Source organism: Triticum urartu, chromosome 5A (genome assembly GCF_056163025.1).
Source record: "Triticum urartu cultivar PI428250 chromosome 5A, HENAU_Tu73, whole genome shotgun sequence".
Lineage (NCBI taxonomy): Eukaryota > Viridiplantae > Streptophyta > Magnoliopsida > Poales > Poaceae > Triticum > Triticum urartu.
The window spans coordinates 136,205,746-136,216,438 of NC_141877.1; positions in this window are offsets into that span (position 1 = coordinate 136,205,746).

Here is a 10,693-nt window from a genome sequence, read left to right on the forward strand (position 1 = left end):
ACTAGTGGCTTCTCTCAAGAGCATAAGTATTCTACGGTGGGTGAACAAATTACTGTTGAGCAATTGACAGAATTGAGCATAATTATGAGAATATCTAGGCATGATCATGTATATAGGCATCACGTCCATGACAAGTAGACCGAAACGATTCTGCATCTACTACTATTACTCCACTCATCGACCGCTATCCAGCATGCATCTAGAGTATTAAGTTAAAAACAGAGTAATGCCTTAAGCAAGATGACATGATGTCGAGAGATAAATTCATGCAATATGAAATAAACCCCATCTTGTTATCCTCGATGGCAACGATGCAATACGTTCCTTGCTGCCCCTTCTGTCACTGGGAAAGGACACCGCAAGATTGAACCCAAAGCTAAGCACTTCTCCCATGGCAAGAACTACCAATCTAGTTGGCCAAACCAAACGGATAATTCGAAGAGACTTGCAAAGATAACCAATCATACATAAAAGAATTCAGAGAAGATTCAAATATTATTCATAGATAGACTTGATCATAAACCCACAATTCATCGGTCTCAACAAACACACCGCAAAAAGAAGATTACATCGAATAGATCTCCACAAGAGAGGGGGAGAACTTTGTATTGATATTCAAAGAGAGAGAAGAAGCCATCTAGCTACTAACTATGGACCCGAAGGTCTGAGGTAAACTACTCACAATTCATCAGAGAGGCTATGATGATGTAGAAGCCCTCCGTGATGACAGCCCTCTTCCGGCGGAGCTCCGGAACAGGCCCTAAGATGGGATCTCGTGGATACAAAAAGTTGCGGCGGTGGAATTAGGTTTTTGGCTCCTCTTCTGTTTGTTTGGCATACGTAGGTGTATATAGGAGGAAGGAGTACGTCGGTGGAGCTCTGAGGGGCCCACGAGGCAGGGGGCGCGTCCTAGGGGGGGTGCCCCCACCCTCGTGACCGCCTCTTTTGTTCCTTGGAGCAGGGTCCAAGTCTCCTGGATCACGTTTGGTGAGAAAATCACGTTCCCGAAGGTTTTATTCCGTTTGGACTCCGTTTGATATTCTGTTTCTTCGAAACACTGAAATAGGCAAAAAAAACTGCAATTCTGGGCTGGGCCTCCGGTTAATAGGTTAGTCCCAAAAGTAATATAAAAGTGGAAAATAAAGCCCAATATAGTCCAAAATAGTAGATAATATAGCATGGAACAATCAAAAATTATAGATACGTTAGAGACGTATCAGGCATCCCCAAGCTTAATTCCTGCTCGTCCCCGAGTAGGTAAATGATAAAAAGAGAATTTTTGATGCGGAGTGCTACTTGGCATAATTTCAATGCAAATCTTCTTAATTGTGGTATGAATATTCAGATTAGGGAGATTCAAGTCAAAAGTTCATATTGATATAAAAATACTTTAAGCAAACCAACAAAGCAATTATGTTTTCTTAAAGTAACATGGCCAAAGAAAGTTCATCCCTACAAAATCATATAGTTTAGTCATGCTCCATTTTCGTCACACAAGAATGCTCTCATCGTGCACAACCCCGATGACAAGCCAAGCAATTGTTTCATACCTTAATAATTTCAAACTCATAAACTTTCACGCAATACATGAGCGTGAGCCATGGATATAGCACTATAGGTGGAATAGAATAATGATGGGGGTTATGTGGAGGAGACAAAAAAGGAGAAAGTCTCACATCAACGAGGATAATCTATGGGCTATGGAGATGCTCATTGATTGATGTTAATGCAAGGAGTAGGGATTGACATGCAACGGATGCACTAGAGCTATAAATGTATGAAAGCTCAACAAAAGAAACTAAGTGGGTGTGCATCCAACTTGCTTGCTCATGAAGACCTAGGGAACTTGAGGAGGCCCATTGTTGGAATATACAAGCCAAGTTCTATAATGAAAATTCCCACTAGTATAAGAAATTGATAACTCAAGAGACTCTCTATATGAAGAACATGGTGCTATTTTGAAGCACAAGTGTGGAAAAAAGGAATAGTAGCATTGCCCCTTTTTTGGGCCTTCTTTTTTTATTTGTCCTTTCTCTTTTTTTGCCTTTATTTTTTTATTTGGCCTTTCTTTTTTTGGGACAATGCTCTATTAATGATGATCATCACACTTCTATTTATTTACAACTCAATGATTACAACTCGATACTAGAATAAAGTATGACTCTATATGAATGCCTCCGGCGGTGTACCAGGATATGCAATGAATCAAGAGTGACAAGTATGAAAAATTATGAACGGTGGCTTTGCCACAAATACTATGTCAACTACATGATCATGCTAGGCAATATGACAATGATGAATGTGTCATGATAAACTGGATGGTGGAAAGTTGCATGGCAATATATCTCGGAATGGCTATGGAAATGCCATAAAAGGTAGGTATGGTGGCTGTTTTGAGGAAGATATAAGGAGGTTTATGTGTGACAGAGCGTATCATATCACAGGGTTTGGATGCACCGGTGGAGTTTGCACCAACTCTCGATATGAGAAAGGGCAATGCACGGTACCGAAGAGGCTAGCAAGGATGGAAGGGTGAGAGTGCGTATAATCCATGGACTCAACATTAGTCATAAAGAACTCATATACTTATTGCAAAAATCTACAAGCCATCAAAAACCAAAGTATTATGCGCATGCTCCTAGGGGGATAGATTGGTAGGAAAAGACCATCTCTCCTCCCCGACCGCCACTCATAAGGAGGACAATCAAATAACACCTCATGTTTCAAATTTGTTGCATAACGTTTACCATACGTGCATGCTACGGGACTTGCAAACTTTAACTCAAGCACTTCTCAAATTCACAATTACTCTACTAGCATGACTTTGATATTACTACCTCCACATCTCAAAAAAATTATCAAGCATCCAAGTTTTCTTAGTATTCAACACACTCAAAAGAAAGTTTCACAAATCTTGAATACCAAGCATGTTATTGTTAAGAAAATTACCATGCTATTAAGACTCTCAAAATAATTTAAGTGAAGCATGAGAGATCAATATTTTCTTTAAAAAAAATCCACCACCGTGCTCTAAAAAATCTAAGTGAAGCACATAGAGCAAAATTATAATGCTCAAGAGATATAAGTGAAGCACATAGAGCAAAATTACTTAGCTCAAAAGATATAAGTGAAGCACATAGAGTATTCTATCTTCATGTATGGCTCTCTCAAAAGGTGTGTACAGAAAGGATAATTGTGGCATGCTAACAATAAAAGACACAAAAAATACAAGACGCTCCAAGCAAAACACATATCATGTTGGTGAATAAAAATATAGCTCCAAGTAAATTACCGATGGAAGTGGACGAAAGAGGGGATGCTTTCCGGGGCATCCCCAAGCTTTGACTTTTTGGTGTCCTTGGATTATCTTGGGGGTGCCATGGGCATCCCCAAGCTTAGGCTCTTGCCACTCCTTGTTCCATAATCCATCACAAGAATTCACCCAAAACTTCAAAACTTCACAACACAAAACTTAAAGTAGAAAACGCGTGAGCTCCGTTAGCGAAAGAAAACAAAAGACCACTTCAAGGTACTGTAATGAACTCATTATTTATTTATATTGGTGTTAAACCTACTGTATTCCAACTTCTCCATGGATTATAAACTATTTTACTAACCATAGATTCATCAAAATAAGCAAACAACACACGAAAAACAGAATCTGTCAAAACAGAACAGTCTGTAGTAATCTGTAGCTAGCGCAAGATCTGGAACCCCAAAAATTCTAAAATAAATGGCTGCACGTGAGGAATTTATCTATTAATCATATGAAAAAAGAATTAACTAAATAGCACTCTCCAAATAAAAATGACAGCAGTTCTCGTGAGTGCTAAAGTTTCTGTTTTTTTACAGCAAGTTCAACAAGACTTTCCCCAAGTCTTCCCAACGGTTCTACTTGGCACAAACACTAATTAAACACAAAAAACACAATCAAAACAGAGGCTAAATAATTTATTTATTACTAAACAGGAGCAAAAATCAAGGAATAAAAATAAAATTGGGTTGCCTCCCAACAAGCGCTATCGTTTAACGCCCCTAGCTAGGCATAACAAGCAAAGATAGATCTAGGTATTGCCATCTTTGGTAGGCAATCCATAAGTGGCTCTCATAATAGTTCCATATGGAAATTTTATTTTCTTTCTTGGGAAGTGTTCCATGCCCTTTTCTAATGGAAATTGAAATCTAATATACCCTTCCTTCATATCAATAATCGCACCAACCGTTCTAAGGAAAGGTCTACCAAGAATAATAGGGCAAGAAGGATTGCAATCTATATCAAGAAAAATGAAATCTACAGGCACATAATTCCTATTTGCAACAATAAGAACATCATTAATTCTTCCCGTAGGTTTCTTAATAGTAGAATCCGCAAGATGCAAGTTTAGAGAGCAATCATCAAAATTACGGAAATCTAGCAAATCACACAAAGTTTTGGGGATAGTGGAGACACTAGCACCCAAGTCACACAAAGCATAAAACCGATGATCTTTAATTTTAATTTTAATAGTTGGTTCCCACTCATCATAGAGTTTTCTAGGGATAGAAACTTTCAACTCAAGTTTTTCTTCATAAGATTGCATAAGGCATCAACAATATGTTCGGTGAAGGCTTTACTTTGATTATAAGCATGTGGAGAATTTAGCACGGATTGCAACAAGGAAATACAATCAATTAAGGAACAACTTTCATAATTAAATTCCTTGAAATCCAATATAGTGGGTTTAGCAATGTCTAGATTTTTATTTCTTTCAATCCCACTTTCATCAATTTCATCATAAAGATCTAAATACTCCGAATTTTTAGAACGCCTTCTAGGTAAAGGAAGATCATATTCAGTTTCATCAATAGGAGACACATCAATAACTTTTAGATCTTCATCTTGATTTTCATAGGAATTTGGTTTAGCGGCCATCTTATTGACTAAGGTGGCTTGCATATCTGAAATTTCAACAGTCATCTTTTCTAGACGAGCAATTTGGGATCTTATACCATCAATTTCTTTAGACATATCATCAAGCTCTTTATTCATATAACTCACTTTTTTGTTCCTTAAGCTCGTTTCTAAAGAAATTATTATGCTCAAATTGCAAAACCATAAACTTCCTAACGTTTTTTTCGATCTCCTCTAACCTTTTAAGGTGAACATCACCAAATCTCGGTTGAGCCATCGCGACAAACAAGCAAACAAACTAGCACACGAGCAAACAAGGGCAAAAGAGGCAAATAGAGAGGGAGGATAGAGAGAGAGGGCGAATAAAATGGCAAGGGTGAAGTGGAGGGAGAGGAAAACGAGAGGCAAATGGCAAATAATGTAATGCGAGAGATAGGGATTGTGATGGGTACTTGGTATGTTGACTTTTTGCGTAGACTCCCCGGCAACGGCGCCAGAAATTCTTCTTGCTATGTCTTGAGCTTGCGTTGGATTTCCCCGAAGAGGAAAGAATGATGCAGCAGAGTAGCATAAGTATTTCCCTCAGTTTTTGAGAACCAAGGTATCAATCGAGTAGGAGGCCACGCTCAAGTCCCTCGTACCTGCACAAAACGATAGCTACTCGCAACCAACGCGATTAGGGGTTGTCAATCCCTTCACGGTCACTTACGAGAGTGAGATCTGATAGATATAATATTTTTGGTATTTTTGGTATAAAGATGCAAAGTGAAAAGTTAAAGCAAAGTAAAAAAGCAAAGCAAGATTAAAGTGATGGATATTCATATGATGAGAATAGACCCGGGGGCCATAGGTTTCACTAGTGGCTTCTCTCAAGAGCATAAGTATTCTACGGTGGGTGAACAAATTACTGTTGAGCAATTGACAGAACTGAGCATAATTATGAGAATATCTAGGCATGATCATGTATATAGGCATCACGTCCGTGACAAGTAGACCGAAACAATTCTTCATCTACTACTATTACTCCACTCATCGACCGCTATCCAGCATGCATCTAGAGTATTAAGTTAAAAACAGAGTAACGCCTTAAAAAAGATGACATAATGTAGAGAGCTAAATTCATGCAATATGAAATAAACCCCATCTTGTTATCCTCGATGGCAACGATCCAATACGTGCCTTGCTGCCCCTTCTGTCACTGGGAAAGGACACCGCAAGATCGAACCCAAAGCTAAGCACTTCTCCCATGGCAAGAACTACCAATCTAGTCGGCCAAACCAAACGGATAATTCGAAGAGACTTGCAAAGATAACCAATCATACATAAAAGAATTCAGAGAAGATTCAAATATTATTCATAGATAGACTTGATCATAAACCCACAATTCATCGGTCTCAACAAACACACTGCAAAAAGAAGATTACATCGAATAGATCTCCACAAGAGAGGGGGAGAACTTTGTATTGAGATTCAAAGAGAGAGAAGAAGCCATCTAGCTACTAACTATGGACCCGAAGGTCTGAGGTAAAGTACTCACACTTCATCGGAGAGGCTATGATGATGTAGAAGCCCTCCGTGATGACGGCCCTTTTCCGGCGGAGCTCCGAAACAGGCCCCAAGATGGGATCTCGTGGATACAGAAAGTTGCGGTGGTGGAATTAGGTTTTTGGCTCCTGTTCTGTTCGTTTGGGGTATGTAGGTATATATAGGGAGAAGGAGTACGTCGGTGGAGCTCCGAGGGGCCCACGAGGCAGGGGGTACGTGATTGCCAGGGGGCGCGCCCCCCACCCTCGTGACCGCCTCTTTTGTTCCTTGGAGCAGGGTCCAAGTCTCCTGGATCACGTTCGGTGAGAAAATCACGTTCCCGAAGATTTTATTCCGTTTGGACTCCATTTGATATTCCATTTCTTCGAAACACTGAAATAGGCAAAAAAAACAGCAATTCTGGGCTGGGCCTCCGGTTAATAGGTTAGTCCCAAAAGTAATATAAAAGTGGAAAATAAAGCCCAATATAGTCCAAAACAGTAGATAATATAGCATGGAGCAATCAAAAATTATAGATACGTTGGAGACGTATCATGCCTCTACTTGACTAGCTCGTTAATCAAAGATGATTAAGTTTCCTAGCCATGGACATGTGTTGTCATTTGATGAACGGGATCACATCATTAGAGAATGATGTGATGGACTAGACCCATCCGTTAGCTTAGCATTATGATCATTTCGTTTATTGCTATTGCTTTCTTCATGACTTTTATACATGTTCCTATGACTATGAGATTATGCAACTCCCAAATACCAGAGGAACACTTAGTGTGCTATCAAACGTCACAACGTAACTGGGTGATTATAAAGATGCTCTACAGGTGTCTCCGATGGTGTTTGTTGAGTTGGCATAGATCGAGATTAGGATTTGTCACTGTGATTGTCGGAGAGGTATCTCTAGGCCCTCTTGGTAATGCACATCACTATAAGCCTTGCAAGCAATGTGAATAATGAGTTAGTTGCAGGACGATGCATTACGGAACAAGTAAAGAGACTTGCCGGTGACGAGATTGAACTAGGTATGATGATACCGACGATTGAATCTCGGGCAAGTAACATACTGCTACCTCTTGAGCACGCGTTGGTTTTCCCTTGAAGAGGAAAGGGTGATGCAGCAAAGTAGCGTAAGTATTTCCCTCAGTTTTTGAGAACCAAGGTATCAATCAAGTAGTAGACTACATGCAAGTCCCTCGTACCTGCACAAACAAATAAGAACCTTGCAACCAACACGATAAAGGGGTTGTCAATCCCTTCACGGCCACTTGCAAAAGTGAGATCTGATAAAGAAATAAGATAGATATTTTTTGGTATCTTTGGTGTATAGATTCGATAATAAAGATTGCAAAATAAACGGCGATAGAAATGGCTAGTTTACGGGAGATTAATATGATGGAGAATAGACCTAGGGGCCATAGGTTTCATTAGTGTCTTCTCTCGAGAGCATAAGTATTCACGTCGGGTAAACAAATTACTGTTGAGCAATTGACAGAATTGAACATAATTATGAGAATATCTAGGTATGATCATGTATATAGGCATCACGTCCGAGACAAGTAGACCGACTCCTGCCTGCATCTACTACTATTACTCCACACATCGACCGCTATCCAGCATGCATCTAGAGTATTAAGTTCAAGAGAACAGAGTAACGCTTTAAGCAAGATGACATGATGTAGAGGGATAAACTCATGCAATATGGAATAAACCCCATCTTGTTATCCTCGATGGCAACAATACAATACGTGCCTTGCTTCCCCTACTGTCACTGGGAAAGGACACCGCAAGATTGAACCCAAAGCTAAGCACTTCTCCCATTGCAAGAAAGATCAATCTAGTAGGCCAAACCAAAATGATAATTCGAAGAGACTTGCAAAGATATTAAATCATAGATAAAAGAATTCAGAGAAGAATCAAATATTGTTCATAGATAATCTTGACCATAAACCCACAATTCATCGGATCTCGACAAACACGCCGCAAAAAGAATTACATCGAATAAATCTCCAAGAGAGTCGAGGAGAACTTTGTATTGAGATCCAAAGAGAGAGAAGAAGCCATCTAGCTAATAACTATGGACCCGAAGGTCTATGGTAAACTACTCACACATCATCGGAGAGGCTATGGTGTTGATGTAGAAGCCCTTCGTGATCGATTCCCCCTCCGACGGAGCGCCAGAAAAGGCCCCAAGATGGGATCTCACGGGTACAGAAGGTTGCGGTGGTGGAAATAGGGATTCGTGGTGCTCCTGGATGTTTTCGGGGTATATGGGTATATATAGGAGGAAGAAGTAGGTCGGTGGAGCTGCGAGGGGCCCACGAGGGTGGGGGTTGCGCCCACCCCCCTGGGACGCGTCGTCCTGCCTCGTGGCCTCCTCGCATATTTCTTGACATCCACACCAAGTCTCCTGGATCACGTTTGTTCCAAAAATAACTCTCCGGAAGGTTTCATTCCGTTTGGATTCCGTTTGGTATTCCTTTTTTGTGAAACACTAAAATAGGCAAAAAAACAGCAATTTGCACTGGGCCTTCGATTAATAGGTTAGTCTCAAAAATAATATAAAAAGGTATATTAAAGCCCATTAAACATCCAAAACAGATAATATAATAGCATGGGACAATCAAAAATTATAGATACGTTGGAGACGTATCAAGCATCCCCAAGCTTAATTCCTGCTCGTCCTCGAGTAGGTAAATGATAAAAACGGAATTTTTGATGTGGAATGCTACCTAGCATAATTCTCAATGTAATTTTATTTATTGTGGCATGAATGTTCAGATCCGAAAGGTTCAAGACAAAAGTTTAATATTGACATAAAAATAATAATACTTTAAGCATACTAACAAAGAAATCGTGTCTTCTCAAAATAACATGGCCAAAGAAAGTTATCCTTACAAATTCATATAGTCTGGCTATGCTCTATCTTCATCACACAAAGTATTTAATCATGGACAAACCCGATGACAAGCCAAGAAATTGTTTCATACTTTTGATGTTCTCAAACTTTTTCTATCTTCATGCAATATATGAGCGTGAGCCATGGACATAGCACTATAGGTGGAATAGAATGGTGGTTGTGGAGAAGACAAAAAGGAGAAGATAGTCTCACATTAACTAGGAGTATCAATGGGCTATGGAGATGCCCATCAATAGATATCAATGTGAGTGAGTAGGGATTGCCATGCAACAGATGTATTAGAGCTATAAGTGTATGAAATCTCAACAGGAGAAACTAAGTGGGTGTGCATCCAACTTGCTTGCTCATGAAGACCTAGGGCATTTTGAGGAAGCCCATCATTGGAATATACAAGCCAAGTTCTAGAATGTAAAATTCCCACTGGTATATGAAAGTGACAACATAGGAGACTCTCTATCATGAAGATCATGGTGCTACTTTGAAGCACAAGTGTGGTAAACGGATAGTAACATTGTCCCTCCTCTCTTTTTCTCTCATTTTTTTTTCTTTTTTTTGTTTCTCTTTTTTTTCTTTTTCATCCAGAGTCTCATCCCGACTTTTGGGGAATCATAGTCTCCATCATCCTTTCCTCACATGGGACAATGCTCTAATAATGATGATCATCACACTTTTATTTACTTACAACTCAAAAAATTACAACTCGATACTTAGAACAAAATATGACTCTATGTGAATGCCTCTGGCGGTGTACCGGGATATGCAATGAAACAAGAGTGACATGTATGAAAGAATTATAAAGGTGGCTTTGCCACAAATACGATGTCAACTACATGATCATGCAAAGCAATATGACAATGATGAAACGTGTCATAACAAACGGAACGGTGGAAGTTGCATGGCAATATATCTCAGAATGGCTATGGAAATTCCATAATATGTAGGTATGGTGGCTGTTTTGAGGAAGGTATATGGCGGGTGTATGGTACCGGCAAAAGTTGCGCGGTACTAGAGAGGATAGCAATGGTGGAAGGGTGAGAGTGCGTATAATCCATGTACTCAACATTAGTCATAAGAACTCACATACTTATTGCAAAAATCTATTAGTTATCGAATCAAAGTACTACGCGCGTGCTCCTAGGGGGATAGATTGGTAGGAAAAGACCATCGCTCGTCCCCGACCGCCACTCATAAGGAAGACAATCAATAAATAAATCATGCTCCGACTTCATGACATAACGGTTCACCATGCGTGCATGCTACGAGAATCACAAAATTGAGAGCAAGTATTTCTAAAATTCACAACTACTCAACTAGAATGACTCTAATATCACCATCTTCATATC